Source organism: Nelumbo lutea, chromosome 4 (genome assembly GCF_056320005.1).
Source record: "Nelumbo lutea isolate HS-2025 chromosome 4, American lotus-T2T, whole genome shotgun sequence".
Taxonomy (NCBI): domain Eukaryota; kingdom Viridiplantae; phylum Streptophyta; class Magnoliopsida; order Proteales; family Nelumbonaceae; genus Nelumbo; species Nelumbo lutea.
In genome coordinates this window covers 89,213,977-89,235,701 of record NC_142687.1, presented here as the reverse complement: position 1 = coordinate 89,235,701, position 21,725 = coordinate 89,213,977, and the positions used below count along the sequence as shown (strand labels likewise).

Genomic DNA, 21,725 nt, shown 5'->3' with positions numbered 1-21,725 from the left:
GACATGAGTGCACTGCCAAGGGCAACAAGTAGATATAATCATTGTATGGTATTGCTCTACAATAGATTTATTTATGGACTGGCTCAGGTTTAGCTTTTGTAAAAATTCTAAGGGGTTTAACTGTTCAATCCACTTCTAGGGTGGACTTAAAAATTTATAGGGATGAATTGAATCCTGACTATGAATTGATATCAAACCCGGGAGTACAATGAGATTTATAGGGGGTCTATTAATAGACTAAGAGGTGGCTGTAATTTCAGATTTCTGAGGGGGAATCAGACCTATTTATCCCAGAATTCTAACGGGTAGGTTCGAAAGCCAAGCCTGAAACAGTGAAAATTTGAACCCTAAACTGGACCCCTGAACAGGCCTATTTAACAATAAACCATCCATCATCACCACTGTCTCTCCTCTGAGTTCTCTCCTTCTAACATAAACATACATGTATCATAATGCATTATAATATAGATCAGGATGGAGTCTGGATATCCTGTACATGTCTTCCTACACGTTTTCCTGCACGACCTATCAGAGTGATACACGTCAACATCCTGCGGATTAAAAAATTTATACATGAGAAGCATGAAATACCACCACACAGTTAATAGTTTAACACTAAAAGATGCTCTGTTTAAAGGTTCTCTTCAAAAAACACATTACAATAAAAGTTATAAAACAAATGAGAAATAGCGATGAAGATAAATCAGAAGGTTTCCCTAAGACGACCTTGCCAATAATTTTGGAGCTTATGATAGATAACTACAGTTTTGATCTTGAAAGTATGGCCAGGCTACTGAGCTAATAAAGGGGAGAAAGAAGAAAAAAATGGAAAGCAGGGCAAGAGAAAAGAGCATTGAGAGAGAGATGATTGTTTACTAGCAATGATGGCAGTGATTGGAATGGAAACTTCTCATCCCTTCCTTTCTCTCTCTGGTTTGATCATCAACAACGAAGAAAGAGAGGAGACCCATCTCTCTCTCCTTCTTCTTCTCTCAACACCACTTGCCCATGTTTTTCTTCAATCTTATATCTTCTGCAATTATTCCATTTATGTAATAAAAATCATGTCATCCTCGGAATAAAAGATTACAAAGAAGTTACGGATGAGTTCAATGGTCTCAAGCTTTCGTGGTCTTTCAATCAAAACTCTGTCGCCCAGGTTTTAGATTACCATTTTTATTCTACAGTTGATGACAGCTTATTCTATACACTCACATTCCATAAAGCGTCGCCCGAAACTTATCAAAGGATCCCTCTTTTTTTTGTTTCAATGAATTTTAAATTTAAAAATTTTGGGAAACAAAGAAAATGTAGTAATTTCTTTCTGGCGCACGTGTCTCACTTTAATAGGTTGTGCAGGGAAATGTATAGAAATAAATGTACAGCAGTACAGGATATCCGGACTCATCAGGATGTCCAATGCATCAACCCTAACCCAGTCGTATTTTATATTAGGTTAACATTTTTCAACCCTAACCTAACCTAATTGTTGACCAAACCTTATTTTTCCTGGTTGGGTCGAAGTGCATCCTTGTGCAAGTAAGGAGTTTAGAAAAAGTGTGTAGAATCTGAACAGAGGAGACCGATCGAAGAGTGAGAAACTTTTAAACTTAGGCTCAGTTTTGGAAGGAGTAGAAATATAAATATGTATGTATTTGTATTTATAATCTTTTCAAATTGAGCTTTAAGTAATAGCTTAATCCACTATTTATTTGGAAAGAAAATTTGTAGCACATATTTTATGTTTACGAGAAGAATGTATCAATGTAAGGTTGTTCTTTGTACAAAGTGGAAGGATGACAGGGACAACCTGAGCAATGGACAAAGCAGGGATAGAGAACCCTTTGGATTAGCAAAGTGAGAGTTGATAGTTGATAGCAGCCTATACCCTACGTGATTGCATTAGCCCGTCTTTATTAGTGTTGCCACCTCTTACAAGTGTTAATGGATTATTGGATTTTGAAGGTTTTTACATGATTATGTCCATATACAGATGGCAATGGAGATTGCCTTGGTGGGTATGGGGGCGGGGATGGGATCAATAGGAGCCCTTCCCGATTAGGAATGCAAATGGATCGGATCAAATTTGAATTAAGGTATATTCAAATTTAATGGGTAGGTGTAAATCTGGTTGAATCTCATCAATATTGATTTGGATTCAAATTTGATAAGGATGTTCGATATCTGAATATGATTTGATCCAATTTAATTTCTTTAAAAAATAATAAATTATTAAAAGAAACAAGAAAATATAACATTTTAAATAAAGAAAAAATAAAATATTTCCTAGCTATTTGTATCAGAGAGAGAGGGAGATTGGATCCTTCCAAATCGGATAGAGATGATCTGAATCGATCCAATTATTTGACCCGAACTAATCGAAATCCGAAATGAGGGCATTCGAGTCTAACAAAATAAGATCTGACTTCAGATTGGATTGGACCATTTCAAAGATTGGAATCCCTTTGAAGAATCCATCTAGTCAAGAATCGGACAACTTTTACCTCCCATAGGCATCAGGGTGAAGGATAGGGATTTGTTTCAAAATCGGAATTGGGAAGGTTCTTCAAGGCTTGGTTTTTTACAATTCATTAAAAAAATGGTGAAAGTAATTAATTTTGCAACTTCCAACTAGGGGTGGCAACAAGCCAAGTTTTTCACGAGCTGCTTGAGCTCAGCTCATGAAAAGCTTGGCTCGGCTCATGAGGCTCGCGAGCCGGCTCGAATATATATATTATATAAAAAGTAATATATATAATAAAAATATTATAATTCTTAAAATTTTAAATATAAAATAAAAATATATATAATTTTTATTTTTATAAATATTTTTGTAATAAAATATATTTATAAAATATAAAATGAGTCGAGCTGAACCGAGCTCGAGCTTATTAACTTTTGACTCAAGCCGAGTCCAAGGTCAAGGTTCTGGCTCGAATCAAGCTCAAGCCTAGTACTATTCGGCTCAGCTCAGCTCGAATCCACCCCTACTTTCAACTAAAACAAGCACTCCCTTTACTATAGCATTAATAAGCATACACAAATTAATGAATTATATGCTGTGGTATTTAATGTACTGTTGCTTATTTTTGTAGGAAATTGAAAAAATAAAACAAAAAATGTGGGAAACCATTAATTATATTATCACAAGTGTGTGAGGAGACTTGTAGTAATAAAGAGCGCAACTAACTTACTTTGGTACTAGCAAATGTGTATGTGAGTGCATATGGCAATTTCAAATTATGATAAAAATGATAATAATAATTTCAATGTTTTTCATCAAAACCCATGTGAAAAAGATAATTAATGAAACATGTTATTGGGGGATTAATTGGCTCGACCACACAACATGGTGACCCAACTAATTAAACCATTGAATTGTTTGACCTATTTAGTGGGGTCATAGGTTGGATTTTAATTCTCTTTTTTTTTTTCTAATTTTTCTATTTCATTTTCATCATTAATAAAAATTAGTTTTCATTATCATTTTTTTAATATGATGAATACATAATACTAGAGACATGCCCTTACTTTTCAATGAAGTTTTATATTTTTACAACTTATTGTATTTTTATCTAATATCTTTTATTTAAATTTTATTTATTTATCATGGTTGAGCCATTCAACCACTAGCCTAGCTACCACCTAGATGGAATGCGAAATTATTACCATTACCAGTAAAAAAATAGTTCATATTTTTCACACATATTTTTGTTTAATAAGATGAATATATAATATTACAAATGTGCCTAAATGTTTTTTATAAAATGTCTAATTTTATGTATTTATATTTTTAAATATTTACTATTTAATAATGACATCATAAGTTAACCCATTTAGCCTAAAAGATTGAATTGTTGACCCACCACTTAGACAAGCAAACAATTTCATTTTCAAATGGGTTTTAAAATATGTTTTTCATTTACATGATTAATAAAAGCAAGTATTGCTTATCACATTTATTTTGTGTAATATTGTTGATGTATAATATTAGAAATGTGTTTAAAATTTTCTTACTTGTATTATTCCTTGATTTATTTTATTTTATATTTTAAAAACTTTTATTATTTAATTATAACACCATAGATTAACCATTTGATCCAAATGGTTGAACCATTTATCTGCCACTCATATAGGGAAATAGTTTCATTTCTAAATTAATTTTAAATTTTGTGTTCCATTTTCATCATTAATAAAGATATTTCTTATTTTTGTTTAATATCATGAATTATATTAGAGATGTGATAAAAAAATCTACAAAGTTTTTTTATTTTTGTATTTTATCTATTTTTAAATATGGCATCATGGGTTCACCTCCTTGACAAGAATGGTTGAATTTCATACTCACTATAGAGTTAATCTAACACTTTCAATCGCCCTTTTACTATACTCAGTTTTTCCGTTAGGCTGTATTTGGTTGCAATGCAAATAAATTTGTATTGATGCAAACTATAGCAGTGCAAATGATTTGTGTAAATTATGACATATTTTTTTTGTTTCAAATTTTAACTTATTTTGCTTGAATGCAATACAAATGAAGTAAATTAAGACATGAAGCAGAATAAAATAAAATAAAAAATAAAATTAAATAAGAATTTGTATTTTTTTCATTTGCTCTCATGCATTTATGCTAATGCAAATAAAATTGCACTGCAACCAAACACAGCCTTATTTTCAAACCATAATCTTTGATTTGGTTTCTCACTGTCACCTTTGAGAACACCACCAAGCAATCCAAAAGCAAGGAGATTGGTAACGACATTTCTTTAATACACGCAAATGGTCAGACCTTCCAATCATATCCTCAGTTTGTCTCTCTCCGGCTAACAATGAGGATTTGCAAGCCTAGGAATTCCTACCTAAAGTTGTCAGCCAAACCCATTACCGTCAACGGCTCAAGCCTGATGTAGGTGGGATGGATTTCAAGTTTCCACTATACTAAGGCTATGTTTGGTTTGAAGGAAAATGTAAGAAAAAGAAACATAAACTAAAGTCTACAACCAGCTAGGGAACTTACCAACTGAGTCAGTTTACACCTTTCCATGGCCAGTAATGATTTTCCTACAGCCATGCCCATCCAAGCGTGGAGCTTTCAAAACAAGTCTGCAAATGGTATTTGTATATCCAAATTTGTGTTCAAATTCGACCCAGTCACAGGATGACCACAAGTATATATATATATATACATGAAAGATGTTCCCAATGTTCCTCTATACTTTGGAGATAATGACACTTTAAGGGCCTTAACTTTCACTTATAATACTTTTAGAGATCAACATTCACGTCCAGCTATTAGCATCTTCAGTTATTAATTTGGAGAATCCATGTAGCAAACTACAGGGTACTTCCCTGTAATTTCCACAATAACGTTGTGTTTTTAGTTTGATGTTAGAATTTTTGTGTATAATAATATCCGTTGTGTAGCTCTTAAAAAGATATAAATTTACCCGTTGTGTAGCTCTTAAAAAGATATAAAAAAAAATCAATATCCAATGACAATCCGAATTGCATTCGAATCGTATAAATTTGTTGGTTACGTCTTCATTTTGTTGTAATGCAAATTTATTTACATTAATGTAGAATAATGGTAATGCAAATGATTTGGATTTAAATATTAATTTTATTTTTGCTTCAAAATTTTGTTTGATTGCATTACAAATGAAATAAAATAAGACCTGAAGTGAAATAAAATAAAATCCAAAACAAAATTAAACTAAAATTTATATTCTTTTCATTTGCACTTCCATACATATATACTAGTACAAATAAATTTTCACTGTAACCAAACACAGCCTTAAAGATAAAATTTGGATCCATCCAATTCGATTCCATCCGATTCCATCCGATCCGACTCGACTTGTTAGTAGACCCTCCAAAACATAAAAAGCACGTACAGCTTTGAAGTCCTACTCACGATCGGTGCAACCGTCCACACAACCACCCCTACAATTTCCATACTTTCGCTTTCACTGCTTCAGAGTGTTTCAGACACCTAACAAATATAGCAAACATGAAACAATTCAATGGTCACGACTCACGAGTGTCCTCGTCCTCTTGAAGCAACCAACACTTAGACGTTTCGTGAGAAATATCAATTTAATTATTGTGGCAAATTTCCTTAAAAGGTCGTCCCATCTGTGCCCTGTATATACTCTCAACACTGACTCTCTACCTAGGGTTCCTCGCCAGCCGGTAAGTTCTCTTGTCACTCTATCTCCTCTTATTCTTTGTGGTTCTTCAGTGCTTGGCTTTATGAGATTTTTTGATGATTTTCTTCGGTTTGCTTTTTGCGAGATTCTTTACTGATTCTGTGACTTCAATCGATGTTGTTGGCGTATGGGTGGACTAATTTTATTTAGTCGTTGGCTTTATGAGATTCTTTGATGATTTTCTGCCTTCGATCGGTTGTTTTTTTATGAGATTCTTTGATGATTCTGTGACTTCATTTGATGTTTCCATCGTCTGGTTGTTGGACTAATTCTTATGTAGTCGTTTCGACCGATCCGAGTATATGTCTGGAAATTAGTGTTCTAACAGTTTCGGCATTGTCACATAGGGTTAGAGTTGTTGAAAAAAAAAAACAGAGGCAATACAGTAGGAAATATCTGGTGAATGAAAATAACTCACTGCTTAGTTTCATTAAGGAATTGCGTTTAAATAGGCACCTACACCAACAGATAGAAGTAGGAACCAGTAACCACTAAGCTAAAGATTTGGTAAAATCACAACCACTTAACAAACTTGCTGAAGACTAGTTCAGCAATGCTCCAACTAATAACTATCTTCCTAAAAACTAGGACAGCTGACCAACAAATAACAAAAATAAAGATTTTTTCAACAAACCCTCCCTTAAATTGATGTCTACAGACATCCAGTTTAAAACATTCAGAACCTCCCCTCAAACTGAGTCTTCCAGACTGCAAACTCCAAGTAATTTCCTCAACTTCAGAAAAACAGCTAATTTGAGGGGCTTAGTAAAAACATCAGCAACTTGGTCCCCACTTCTACAATAAACAAGATCAATGACTTCATCCTTTGTGAGATCACGCAAGAAGTGATACCTCACGTCTATGTGCTTGCATCTTCCATGAAGAACAGGATTTTTGGAGAGCTTAATTGCTGAATTATTGTCACAGAAAATCTGGGTAGAACCTGGTTGCTTAAACTGCATCTCCTTGAGAATTTTTCTCAACCAAAGTGCTTGACAAGCACAAGAAGCTGCTGCTACAAACTCGGCTTCTGTTGTTGACAAAGTAACTAATGACTGCCTCTTTGATGACCACGAAACAGCTGCAGAACCCAACATAAAAACATATCCAGATGTGCTTTTTCTGTCATCCAAATCAACAGCATAGTCACTGTCTGTAAATTCAATCAAGCATGATTGTTCACCCTTCTTGTATAAAAGCCCGAGTTTAGTAGTACCACGCAAATACCGAAGAATCCTCTTTGCAGCTAGAAGATGAATTTCCTTTGGTTGCTCCATATACCTGCTAATAAGACTTACAACATACATTAAATCAGGTCGTGTTGCTGTCAAGTACATTAAACTTCCAACCATTTGCTTGTAAAGAGTGCTGTCAACCCCTTTTCCCGTTGGATTTTTCACAAGCTTCAATCCTGTCTCAACTGGTGTAGTGGCTGAGTTACAGTTCTTCATACCAAACCTGTCCAAAATTTCTTGGGCATATTTCTTTTGAGACACAAAAATTCCAACATTAGATTGCACTACTTCTATGCCAAGAAAGTAATGCATTATCCCAAGATCAGATATTTCAAACTCATCCATCATGGATTGTTTAAAGTTTTCAAACATTGCTCTATCATTTCCAGAGTATATCAAATCATCTACATATAAGCACACAATAAGCAATTTTCCTCCATTTTCATTTTTTGTGTAAAGCGTATGCTCATATGGGAATTTTTTGAAACCTTCCTTTAAAAAATAAGAATCTATACGACTGTACCAAACTCTAGGTGCTTGTTTTAGTCCGTATAGAGCCTTTTTTAATTTGTAAACTTTATGCTCACTGCCAAGTTTCACATAACCAGGAGGTTGGTCAATAAATACCTCTTCTTTTAAATTTCCATGTAAAAATGCAGATTTCACGTCCAATTGGAAAATGGGCCATGAGTTTTATGCTGCTAATGCAATCATCAATCTGATTGTATCATGTCTGGCTACAGGAGCAAATACTTCTTTGTAGTCCACACCAAACTCTTGCTTATAACCTTTGACCACCAAACGTGCCTTGTACTTGTCAACTTTGCCATTCTCCTTCAACTTCGTCTTGTAAACCCACTTAACACCAATCGTCTTTTGTCCCTTTGGAAGGTCTGTCAATTCCCAGGTTTTATTTCTTTCAATAGCTGCAATCTCTTCACCCATGGCTTTCTACCATTTTTCTTCTTTGACAGCAACTTCAAAAGCTGTAGGATCACAACCTGAAAATAGGGCAAAATGTGTAAGTGGATCATCAATATCATTTATGTTGGGTACCTCGTAGTCAGACATCCATGCTGGTCTTCTTCTGACACGTTGAGAACGAGAACTTGCTGCAGCATCAAGTTGTTCATCTAATTCTTTTGTTGGTGGTGAAGTTTCAGAGGTTGTAGGGATGTCATTTTGAGTATTATGAGGGGCTGGAATTGCTGGAGCATTTTGTTGTTGCTGCTGTTGCATTTCATCTGCATCTCCCTCATCAAAATCTGCTGGTAGTTGCTGTCCACCTGTATTGTTGCTCCATAACCATGTCTTTTCTTCATAAAAAATGACGTCACGACTAATAACAATTTTCTTGGTGATAGGATTATACAATTTGTAGGCCTTTGAATGATCACTAAAACCAAGAAAAATGAATTTTTCACCTTTGTCATCTAACTTTCTTCTTCTTTGATCTGGAACATGGGCGTATGCTATACACCCGAACACACGCAGATGATCAACAGCTGGTCTATTCCTACTCCATGCTTCTTCAGGAGTTATATTTTGAACAGCTAGTGTGGGGCTTCTATTCAAAATATAAACACTCCAACTGACTGCTTCAGGCCAGAATCTCTTAGGAAGACCACTTCTTTGTTGAAGGCTTCACACCATATTGAGAATCGTTCTATTTTTCCTCTCACTTACACCGTTTTGCTGAGGTGTATAAGCTGCAGTTAGCTGTCTTTTAATTCCATGTTTGCCAACAATCAGCAAACTCTTGTGAGTTGTACTCTCCACCTTGGTCAGTACGTAAAATCTTAATTGGACTGCCAACTTCATTTTCAGCTAGTGCTTTAAACCTTTGAAAGGTTGCGAAAGCCTCCGACTTTTCCTACAGAAAATACACCCAGGTTTTTTGGCTAAAGTCATTAATAAATGATATAAAATATCGTTTACCTCCATTTGATGTTGGTATAATTGGCCCACACAAATCAGAATGTACTAGTTCCAGCGCCTTCTTAGCCCTCCAAGATTTTCCTTTTGGAAAAACATCTCTGTGTTGTTTGCTAACAACACATTCCTCGTAGATTTCTGAAGGAGACTCAAATTTGGGAAGGCCTGCCACCATGTTTTTCTACTGCAAGGTCTTCAAACCACCAAAGCTGAGATGACCATAGCGAAAATGCCATAGCCATGCTGTGTCTTTTAGTTTTGTAGTGAGACATTTGTGGGTAATGTGATGAAGATACAAAGGAAACATCCGATTTGCTGTCATCTGTACTTGGGCAATTAAACCCAACTTGTCATCTTGGATTCGACAAACTCCATCCTTAATTGAGATCTTATATCCCTTTTCTTGAAGCTGGCCAACACTAAGCAAATTAGTTTTTAGATTTGGAACAAATAACACACTGGAAATAGAATGAGACTTTCCTTTGGTTTGAAGTATAACACTTCCTTTTCCCAAAATAGATACTCTAGAGTTATCACCAAATTTAACAGTATCTCGGAATGATTCATCCAAATCAGAGAAAATTGATTTGTCTCCACACATATGGTTGCTACAGCCCGTATCCAAGTACCATAAATTCGGGTGAGTTTCCTCCATAGTATGACACACCATTAGGAGAGAAATTTCTTCTTCTTTTTCCTTGTCTAGAAAGTTAGACTTTTCCCCTCTATGTTTATTTAAATTTGTACGGCATTCTGAGCGATAGTGACCATACCTGTGACAACGATAACATTCCACCTTGGATTTGTCAGCTAACTTTGGTTTAGATCCTGTTGAACTCTGAGCATCACGAGCCTTCCAGTTTCCTTGAGATTCAACACCTTTCTTGTCTCCTTGTCTCTGGTGTGTATTCTTGCCTTTCCATCCACCCTTTCCATGTCCTCTTGAGCTTGTTGCTGCTTGCAGTGCTTGTTCTTCATTGTCTTGTTGGGTTATTTTCTGCTCATGAATGGCAAAGAGTTTTGCATTTCATCTATTGAAAGAGTATCAATGTCTTTAGACTCTTCAATAGAACAAATCACAAAATTAAACTTGGGTGTCATTGAACGAAGGATCTTTTCAACAATGGTCACATCCTCTAGCTTCTCTCCATGAATCCGCATCTTATTTGCAATTGCCATTGTCCTTGAAAAATATTCTGAAACTGACTCCCTTGACTTCATTTGAAGAAGCTCAAACTCTCTACGAAGAGCTTGGAATTGCACACGCTTCGCCCTTGCATTCCCTTGATACTTCTTCTTCATGGAGTCCCATATTTGTTTGGAGGTGTCCTTGCAAAGAATTGTTTCCAAGATTGAACGATCAATAGCTTGAAAGAGATAATTTTTTGCCTTCAAATCTTTCAGCTTTCGTGCCTCCTACTCTATCTTTTGTGCATCTGTCAAAACAACTCCAGCTGCTGCCTCTTTTATGCCACTTTCAACGACCTGCCAATATTCTTTGGACCTCAAGAAATTCTCCATCAGCAAGCTCCAATGATCATAATGACCATCAAAGCGTGGGATTGCAGGTTGAACAAAATTTTCAGAAGCCATAGAAATTGCTGCTGCAATGAAAGAAAGAGTTGTTGCTGCACTCTTCCTGTTTCACTCTTCGGCTCTGATACCACTGTTGAAAAAAAAAGCAGAGGCAATACAGTAGGAAATATCTGGTGAATGAAAATAACTCAATGCTTAGTTTCATTAAGGAATTGCCTTTAAATAGGCACCTACATCAACAGATAGAAGCATAAAAATAGGAACCAGTAACCACTAAGCTAAAGATTTGGTAAAATCACAACCACTTAACAAACTTGCTGAAGACTAGTTCAGCAATGCTCCAACTAATAACTATCTTCCTAAAAACTAGAACGGCTGACCAACAAACAACAAAAATAAAGATTTTTTCAACAGGAGTGACTTCGAGCTGAATGTTATTTTTCATTGTTTTCTTGAGACTGAGAAGTCGTTAAAGTTGAATATGTAGTAATCTTGTTTACTGATTGTTGATTTGTTCAAGCTCTACTGAACATATATATTTATATATAATGTTCTCTTTGTCTTTTGTTTTTCAATGTCTCCGCACCCCAGGGTTTATTTGTGAAAATTTGTCCCACTAGCACACCAGTATGGTTCTTGTGTGTCAAAGTCTTCGGTTATGGTTGTGTGGATGCTATTTACCTTGTTCTGTCTATATGTGCAGGCTGGAAATATTTGGAGTTTAGTGGATGTACTAACCTTCTATGCCAAGTAGTTTGGTTTTGGCTTCGTGTGAAGAGGAATCATGAGTCAAGAACTTTTGCAGATTCACCCCCGCGAACTAAAGTTCACATGTAAGTGCATAAGAGCTGGATCTTTATGACCCCCCTGCCCTGCTCATTTATTAATAATGGTTGTCATGGTTTTTCCTCTCTTCCATGGTAAATGGCTTTTCCATTTGCAAGTGAGAATAACAAGAGCTTTACATGTTTCCCTTTCATTGCTTAAAAAATGGAAAGCAGTTGAGTGTTTGCCATAGTTTTCAAAACAAAGGAGATTAAATCTGATGGTGTCTCAACTTATACTGGAAAAAGGATTTGAAGACATCAGGGACTAATTTTATCCTTTGTATGAGAACTTGATGCTTTGGATAGAATTTCCAAATAATCATTAACAGTTTAACACTGAACTCTATGAATTTACACCAACTATTGAAATGCTTTGTTATGATAAGGAATGTGATCAAATGATGCTTCTGCTATTGGAGAATGTCAATATTGCATTAAATTATGTGAACTAGAATAACAATGAAAATTCATTAAGCTCGTATTCAATTTCAGCATTTCCTTTGAACTACATGCAATTATCCTTTGCAGAAGAGGAACTTAAGAATTGACTTGTCTGTGCACAATGTATTTAAAGATGATAAGTTTTCTTTTTTTTTTTTTGAGGGTGTACTTTTTTGGAGGTCCCTAATTGGAATATACATGTACAACATTTCATTGTACAGAGGACCACATACTTTTAGATATTAATACATTACACTTTACCTTTCTCAGAAAGAGAAAAAAATCCGTTGCCACTGCCATCTGCCTTCCATGGTTTCTGTATTTAGACCAATCTGATTGTAAATAAATTAATTGGCATATTTGGGATTTGGTTGTCTTAAATGATTCCTTCTCTGTTAAATGGTTTTGCATATATTAGTTGGGATCGATATGTCTCACTCCCATGGAAACTTCGTGTGGTCATTTTGCCTTCTGCATATAGTTGTATATTTCATGTATATGGCATTTTCTAAAAGATTTCGAATATTATCACTCATCACTTATGAGAATACTATATCTGTCCATGTTTGATAGCCTTTTCTGTCCATAGGCTCCCTCTACATGACACATTAGTCTACAAAACCATGCCCCCAGTACTGTTACTGGTGTATGGAGTCCATATGTACTTATGTGTCATGCAGAGAGAGCCCAGTGGATAGTACAGGCTGTTGAACGTGGACAGTTAAAATTTTCCCATCATTTAAAGTGAGTATTGCATGAGTTTTTGGCTACACTTTATCAAATTTTTTGGTCGTGTTCGGATTGTTCCAAAAAACATGCCTGGATAGAGTGGAGACTTACTCTGAAGATGAAGTTAGGAGAGTTTGAACCTTTGTACTTTTTAAGGTGCTTGTCTGGATTATTGTGGCTTTTTCTATGTGTGCCATTCAGTGCAATAAGATAGTCAATATGCATTGTGCAAATTGATTTAGTTCTGCTGTAGGGTTTTTTTATTTGAAATTCCAAAATCTCCAGATATTGTAGGTAGAGACCATAACACTATGCATATTAACCAGTGTTGTAATACTTGGACTGAACGTAGAACCAGAATGCTTGCCAGATCATAGGTCAAATGGTTGGACCATGAGTCACATAAATAATACATATAACATAAGTGTGTTCCATCAGTGCCCTATCTCTCAGAACCAATTTGATATTGGGGTTATTTGAGTTCAGTCCACCTCAGAATTCATAATGCGATTGTACAGTTCAGTTCAGTGTCAAGTGGGGAGGGGGGGAGGGGATGGTGTTTATAGGGGGCTAACAATGTTTTCAACCAACCTGTCACTGGCCTAGCTACTGGACCAGTGACACGGTCACAATTCTGGTTTGGGCCAACCTCTAATGGTTTAACCCACTATATTATAAAAAACTCTTGACTCGGTCAATGACCCATCTGGCCCATTCAATGGGTCACTAGTTTTTGCATTATTTTAGTCTTTTTACATTTTTTTACAATGATGACATCACAAGCTGACCCATTGATTAAGACAGTTGAACTGCTGACCTGTTGACTAAGAAAAGTGGTTCTACCTCCAGGTTGGGTTTTAAACACTGTTCCAAAAGTCCCTTTAACACTGATATGACCATTAACTCGTAACAGCCTGGGCATAGAAACTAGACATTATGCTGTAACCTGCAAATGTTAAAAAGCTATTAGAAATATAGGATCCATTTTCTACCATCTGCAAATATCAAAATGTCAATATTCTTTTCAAATTTGTTTGATAATGCCATGACATTCTTTTGTTGCCTGGTTTTGCTCTTCATGTTGTCAAGTGAATTGTCAAACTTATGGTTTGAGGTAGTAACTTTTTTTTTAATGATTTTATCAGTTGAGTTGAAGAAGCAAAGCTCATGTTTGGTTCAACTCGTCAGCAACTCAGATCAATGTGTTGCTTTCAAGGTGAAAACAACTTTTTGAATGGATATGATGTTATAGATCACTTATTTCCAGTATTTTCTGCTCTGAACTTTTATATTCTCAATTACCACATAATTTCCACCTAATTATGTGTTTAAAAAATAGTTCTAATCACCTCTTTAACTTTCTTCAATTTCTTCTGCATTTTCTAACTTTATGTTGGTAAAGAAGAGTTTACTGAAATTAACTGGGGGCAGTGATTTAAGATGTCTAAACTTTCTTCTGCATCATTTCCTTTGTAAGAGGAAGTACAAAATGCAGATTTAAATATTACAAATTTCTAATATTTCTCAGCATTTATCTGGTCTTTTAACTGCTTGATTTTGATGACTTTGCTGATATCACAATGCTACCACTAAATGTAGTGAATGTGAAGTACTCATTTCCTGATTGATGGCAATCTAGGCGTCTTTTTTTGCAGGTAAAAACTACTTCTCCAAAGAAATACTGTGTACGACCAAACATTGGCATTGTTCAGCCAAGGTCAACTTGTGATTTCACAGGTCAAGTGATTTCCTTGCTTTATTATGGCTCAAGGACATAGAGAATCACATTAATGACGTGAGTGTGCAACAATTGTGGGTGGCTGTGTGGATTTGTATCTCTTGATGTTTTTCTTCCTCATCTCCAGTCATTAAACAATCTATGGTAAATCTAATGGTGAAACTTGTTAACACCTACCAATCTCTTGTCCATTTGTTGCATGAATTTGGGAATAGTTCTTTGTTTTGTTTGGATGTAGGTGGACTATGCCAGTGGAGATGAATAGGCTGTTTGATCCAGCCTTTTTTATTTGGCTGAAGAAGAGAAGAAGAATCTTGTGGAGATGCACAAGGGAGCATTGGTTTGAAGAATTTTGGAATAAAGGAACACAAGAATGTTTTTAGAGAAGGAAAGAAGGAAGTGGTGATGAAATGTGTTATGACTGGGGTGATGGAATGCGTTATGCACAATGGATTAGTTTTTCATTTTTCTTGTATGATGATACTTGGAGAGATTGGGGGAAGGTGGCAAAAGGTTCTTCAAAAAAGAAGCCAGTATATAGAGTGTTACCTCCTATAAATGGCTTCATTAAATTAAACTTTGATGGGAGCAACCATGGTAATCAGGACCCATTTGGAATAGGGGGAGTTTTTCGTAGAAATAAAGATGATCAAATTACAGCTTTGTTTTCAGGACCAATTGGTGTTGGGGATTCTGTAAGGGCTGAAATCTTTGCTGTACTTCAAAGGGTGCAGTTATCAAGAGACAAGAACATATACAAGCTGATTGTTGAAGGGGATTCTATGGTGGTGGTGGGCTGGTCAAGGAATCCAGAGGTTGTGGTTTGGCATTGCAAGGATGAAGTCAAGAAATTCAAATGGTTAACTAGCAATATGATTAGAAGGACATAGTGGGTTCAGAGCTCAGCTAATGGGTTGGCTGATACCCTAGCCAATCAGGGGGTTAATAGGGGATAATTGTATTGGGCTCAATTATAATTTGAAATTAAACCGACTTGAGAGGATGCAATTTGCACTTCTACAAGGGATGCTTCTACTGTTTGTATATATTTTGTTCCATGTTTAATAAAATTTTTACAGTTACTTATAAGGGGCATGAATATGCATTACACTATAAAGTTAATGCAAATCGATCTGTTATTCCCCCAGAAGACTTTGAAATCATGAATTGCTAAGGAATGTTTAGGTAATGTCAAGATGATGTTTCAACAAATGACATAATAATAAAATGGAAGGAAGTGGCACAAATGGAAATGCATAAAGAAATTATCAAGATGGATCGGAAACCTCCAGGGCCAAATAAATTGAAGCTGAACTTTGATAGTAAATTGTAGCTTTATTCTCAGGACCAATTGGGTATGGAGACTCAGTTCAGGCAGAAATAATGACACTCTTGCAAGGCTTGAAATTAGCAGTGCAATTAGAAGCTAGAGAGTTGGAAGTGAAGGGGACTCACTGTTGGTCATCTCTTGGGCTAAGCAAGTAAACTCAGCACCATGGAAGTATAGATTTGCATTCAGGGAGATTGATTTACCAGCCAAGAGCTTTGACTCTACATTTGGGTGGACTAAAAGGACAGCAAATGGACTGGCAGACACTCTTGTTAGACTCTGGAAAGTTCTTGTAATCTGTTTTTAAATTAATAAAAGTTTCTCTTTTGCTGATCAAAAAAACAATATGCCTCATTGTTTTGATCATGTTTTCTACACGTTTTGCACATTGAAGTTTTTTTTTTCCTTGACCCCATCATGCCATGCAGCATGAATGTCTGAGGACCTCTTCACCAGAGGGGAAGGCATAAATAATTAAGATTGGTGATGCAACTTAAATAAGTTATTCTAGGACCATTGAAGTTCTCATTATGGAAGAAGACACTCACTACATTAAAATATGGCTCATGTAATATTCTTAAATAAATACAAGATGGAAAAGAATTTCTTTCTCAGATTGCTTAATGTGAAGAAAAAGAATAGGTTTCTCATGTGTTTCCTCTGCTGTATTTAGTATTATTTACCGACTTTAATTTGATTTCTCATGTTTTGTGTTTGATGTCAATGAAGTAACTATGCAAGCTTAACGTGAAGAGCCTCCTGATCTGCAGTGCAAAGATAAGTTCCTAATCCAAAGCATGGTAGTCCTTCTTGGAACTACTGTAGAGGACATTACACCCATCATGGTAAGTATTGTTTGCTGTTGAAATTGACTTTAGGTTGTCTGTCAAGTTTTCTCATTGTTTCTTTGGCAGTTCACTAAAGATAATGGAAGATACATTGAAGAGAATAAGTTGAGAGTTGTTCTGGTTAGCCCACCACTTTCTCCTGTACTTCTTCCAGTAAATGGGGCTCTGAAACAGGAACTTAATAATGAACCTTCAATTTTAAAAGGTCAAGTAGTGAGTGGAGATGAGAACCTACCCCCGCTCTGTATGGTACGTATAGTAATTACTTTGCTTTCTAGTTTTGGTTTACCGTTCCTCCTATTTTCCACCCCTATTTTCGTCTACCAATTAATGGGGCTTTGAAGTAGGAGCCTTATTATGAAGCTTCAACAATTTTCAAGTATAAAGTGGGGTTTACCAATACCTCTCTCTCTCTCCAATAACGAAACTTTCAGGAATGCAGATTGTGCACTGCAACAAAAAAGTAAAGAAAAAAGAATAACTGTAATACAACAATTAACTTGTATTTCGTATTTACAGGTCCTGGAGGAGGTTAAATCTACTAAAGGTGTAGATATGAAGTCAGCTTGGAATGTGGAGGAGATGAAATTAGTGAAGGAAATTGGTGATTTGGAGTTAGCTAAGGCTATTTTGGAGTTAAACTCAAAGATAGATGAAAGGGAATCAAAGCTAAGGGAGGTTAATTGGTCTTTTCAACTCTCAATTTCCAAATTCTAACATAACAGCATGGTGAGCTGAAGTGAATGTGAGTTGTGCTGGTTCTCTAGGCAAATTATTGGCAACTGAATTCCATGCTTTGATTTAATGAGAAGAGAACCTGCTGGTATTGTTTTTTGTTGGTATATGTTAAAACATTGGTATAGTAATGAAGATGATATTTTTTTTTGCAGGCAGGTATTGCTATTGCAAAGCTAAAAGAAGAGAGGAGCAGGATAACTCAAGAGTGTGAAGCATTATGGCAAGAACTAGTAAGCAGTTTTTTGGGGATAATTGAGTATTTTCTTATCTTATTTGAGGTATTTCTGCTATTTTTCCATGGCCATAGCTTAAGCTATAAAACTATATAATGATTCCCATTTTTGTCCATAATCTGAAGCAATCATGTAAGACAAAGGAAATGCGTATGTCTATCAGAATCGACAGAAGAGTTAATGGTCAGGACTCAGGAGCCAGCTCCCAAACATAACATGTTTGGGTTATTTCCCAGTGAAATGGTGGCCACTGATTGAATGATCAGGATTAGGGGTGCAAATTGGTTAGGTTGTGAGATGGAGTTGTGCTTGAAGTGTCATTGTAGATCATTGTAACACAATGAGCATGCAGTTCCAAATATTTCAGTTGCACCTCAATTGAACCTACAGTGAAGTTCCACTGCTTTTGTGTATGCGTTCTGATTTTCAAAGTGAAAATAGTTTGTTATTTTACCAGTTAAAATGCAAGGATGATACTGATCTTGCCCTGAGATTATATGCTTCCTGAGTTTGGTTTGTGACAGTGGTCATTGGTTTCTCTCTTTGCAGGCAGTGGTGAAAAAATAGAGTGGTGCTAGAAGAGTTCAGGTCGGGTTCCCCTTTCTGTTTGTTGTTATGATGGCACTTGTCGGTGTGGCGCTTGGGTTATGGTTACGCTCTTAAAGAAAGGAATCTCAAGCGGAATTAGAGATAACTGAAGTCTGTAATTAGTCAGAGGTATAGAGAACAAACAGTTCTTCCCTGTCCTACAAGTTTCATATACAGTTGGAGGAGGGGAAACTGTATATAAGTTGTGGTTTCATTCTAGGGGTAGTTTGGTGAATTTCAACAGATGTCTGTTATCTTGTTTATATGAACAACTTACACTCCCTCCAAAATATTAAAATGAGAAATTTCGTATATGAGAAAGTAAATGATCTCTCAAGATGGGTTGTCTGGTCTTGGATCCAGTAGGGAAACTACCTCAGTTTCTTCCAAGGTCCAAAGACCAGCAACATTTCTCTCACTTGCTGGAACAAAACCCCAATCTCAAATTGCACCAGCTCAAGCAAATCCAAGCCCAGCTGCTCCGCAGATCACTCCAACAAGACAATATCCTCGTGGCAAAGCTGATTTCCATCTGCTCTGCTTCTGGCACCATGGACTATGCAACTCGTCTCTTCAACTATGTTGAAGAACCCGATACTGTCTTGTGCAATTCCATGCTCAGGGGTTACACCAGAAATGGTCTCTTTGAACGAGCTCTCTTATTTTATATACAATTGCTCGGTAAGGGATTTAAACCAGACCACTTCACTTTCCCTTGTGTACTTAAGGCCTGTGCTGCCATGCTTGGTACCAGTCTCGGATCCCAAATCCATGCCAGCCTGGTGAAGAATGCTTGTGTCTCTGACAACATTTTCGTGCTGAATTCACTATTGGATATGTATTTCAAGTCTCGTCAGAATGAATGCGCGGTTAGGGTCTTCTGGCAAATTGTTGAACCCAATTCAACTTCTTGGAATATCATGCTTGCAGGTTCGTTGAACTCCGGTGATCTAGATTCTGCACAAAAACTGTTTGTTGAAATGCCTCAAAGAGACGTAATTTCTTGGAATACAATGATAAGTGCTTACGCCAAAGTGGGTAACTTAGAAACTGCTCAAAAGTTATTCGATGAGATGCCAAAAAGAAATTTGGTCTCGTGGAATGCTTTGATAGCTGGGTTTTCTCAAAATGGTTGGAACGATGAGGCACTATCAGCTTTTGCGCAAATGCTAAGATCAGGAATCAGTCCTGACAATACTACTATTCTTTCGGTTGCATCGGCTGTCAGTGGGGCCATTTCACCTGACCCTGCTGCTGTTGAGCGTATAATCAGTTTTGCGAAGTCAACCAATTCCATCTCCGTTTCCACAGCGGTTCTTAATCTATATGCCAAGCTCGGAAGAATCGATGATGCAAGAAAAGTGTTTGATGAGATTCCTGAGAAAGATCTTGTGACATGGAATGCTATGATTGGGGGATATACTCAGAATCAAAGACCCGTGGAAGCAGTTAAGTTATTCAGGGAGATGCAAGCAGAGTGTAAGGATAGTGTTAAGCCCGATGGAGTAACCATGGTCAGCTTAATTGCTGCTTGCTCCCAGATGGGTGCATTGGGTTTGGGAGAGTGGGTGCACACATACATTGAGAAGAACGGGGTTGAGATGGATGTATTCTTGGCAACTGCTCTTGTTGACATGTATGCCAAATGCGGAGATATAGATCGATCTTGGCACCTGTTTCAGGGTATGCCCACAAAGGATTTGGCATCTTGGAATGCTATGATCAAAGGTCTAGCCATGCACGGGCAAGGAAAAAAAGCCCTTGAGATTTTTACCCTGATGGAAAGAACTGGAGTAGTGCCCAATGATATTACTTTTGTGGGCTTGCTTAATGCTTGTAGCCATGGTGGGGGCTTGACAGCTGAGGGCTTGGAGCTGTTCAATTTAATGCAAAGCCGGTACAGCATTGTACCGCGGTTAGAGCATTATGGTTGCGTCGTTGACCTCCTCGGTCGAGCTGGAAGGTTGGCCGATGCTTATGAATTTGTGAGAAGCATGCCTATCAAGCCGGACAAGGTTGTCTGGGGAGCACTGCTTGGTGCATGTCGATCCCACCAAAATGTCAAATTGGCTGAAGAAGCAGTTCGTATGCTTGTTGAATTGGATCCCAGCCACGATGGGAATTATGTGCTCTTGTCAAATGTGTACGCTTCTGCAGGGAAATGGAGAGATGTTGCAAGGGTGAGGGCCCAAATGAAAGCTCAACAAGTGCAGAAGACTCCCGGCTGTAGTGCAGTTGAAGTTGGGGGCGTTATTCATGAGTTTGTTGCTGGGGATAAATCACACCCAAGATCTGAAGAAATCTATGCAGCTTGGGATGAGTTGGTAAAGCAGATTAAGCCGATGGGATATGAGCCAGACACAGGGGCCTTACTAAGGAACTTGGATGAAGAAGACAAGGAGGAGTCCTTGTATCGTCACAGTGAGAAGTTGGCGTTAACGTTTGCGTTTATTAGTACAGAACCCCAATCACCAATTAAGATTGTGAAGAACTTGAGGATATGTGGAGATTGCCATAGAGCAATAGAGCTGGTATCCAAGCTTGAGGAGAGAGAAATAGTAGTGAGGGACCGTAACCGTTTTCACCATTTCAAAGCTGGGCTTTGCTCTTGTGGGGGCTACTGGTGAGGTGGAACCCTTGGCTTGGATGGTAGTTAGGTATCCTTTATCACACGCGTGTACCGAGCCCGATTGGATCGTGTTGGGTGTGGGTGTGGGTAGGATGTTACTGTGAATGTGCAAGAAGTGAACAAGGTAAAACAGTAAATGCAGGAATCAAAGGACTTATCGACTAAGACATAAAAGTTTGGCAAAAGTTCTAGGGATTCTAGCCAATAAGGGCAATTTAGATAATTTTTTTGAAAAAATATTAAATAAGGGCACGAGATACTACTCACATCCTTCCTCCTCCTGAAGCACCGAACACGGTGGCAAAGCTCCCCCACCTCCTCTCTCTCTCTCCCTCTCCAATAGAGCAGAGCTGTCGGTCTTTTCTTCAACTCGGCATTATCTAAACTTTCACAACTGATAACAGAGCTAGGGAAGGTCTGAAAACGATGCGAAGAAGAATAAGGGAGAGAGAGAGACTAGAGGTGGGGGAGGTTTGCCACCATTGTTCGGTGCTTCAGGAGGAGGTGAACAGTATCCCATGCCTTTATTTGATATTTTTTCAAGAAAACTATCCTATTCTAAAAATTATATTAAAAATGTTATTTTTATTGATATTAAGGGCAAGAATCCCAAAGTTATATTACTGGCTGCTCTCTTATCTCTAGGCTTGGGATTGGCGGTACAAGACAAGTTCACACCAGCAAAAATCCAAACAGCAATCTAAAATTG

General features: G+C 37.0%; 1 pseudogene across 17 annotated transcripts; it reads left to right on the top strand.

Moving 5' to 3' along the window:
• Nucleotides 1-5,906: 5,906 nt before the first annotated feature.
• On the top strand, nucleotides 5,907-21,201 carry LOC148861659 (pentatricopeptide repeat-containing protein At1g08070, chloroplastic pseudogene; annotated as a pseudogene). Of its 17 annotated transcripts, none has more exons than XR_016113310.1 (9): nucleotides 5,907-6,192; nucleotides 11,619-11,748; nucleotides 14,058-14,128; nucleotides 14,568-14,649; nucleotides 16,751-16,825; nucleotides 16,895-17,077; nucleotides 17,348-17,573; nucleotides 17,719-17,796; nucleotides 18,349-21,201. The product of XR_016113310.1 is annotated as a pentatricopeptide repeat-containing protein At1g08070, chloroplastic pseudogene, transcript variant X6 (transcript). The 17 variants fall into 17 exon arrangements; XR_016113312.1 differs by having other exon boundaries at nucleotides 16,710-16,825; nucleotides 17,348-17,557; XR_016113306.1 differs by having other exon boundaries at nucleotides 16,710-16,825.
• Nucleotides 21,202-21,725: the final 524 nt, after the last annotated feature.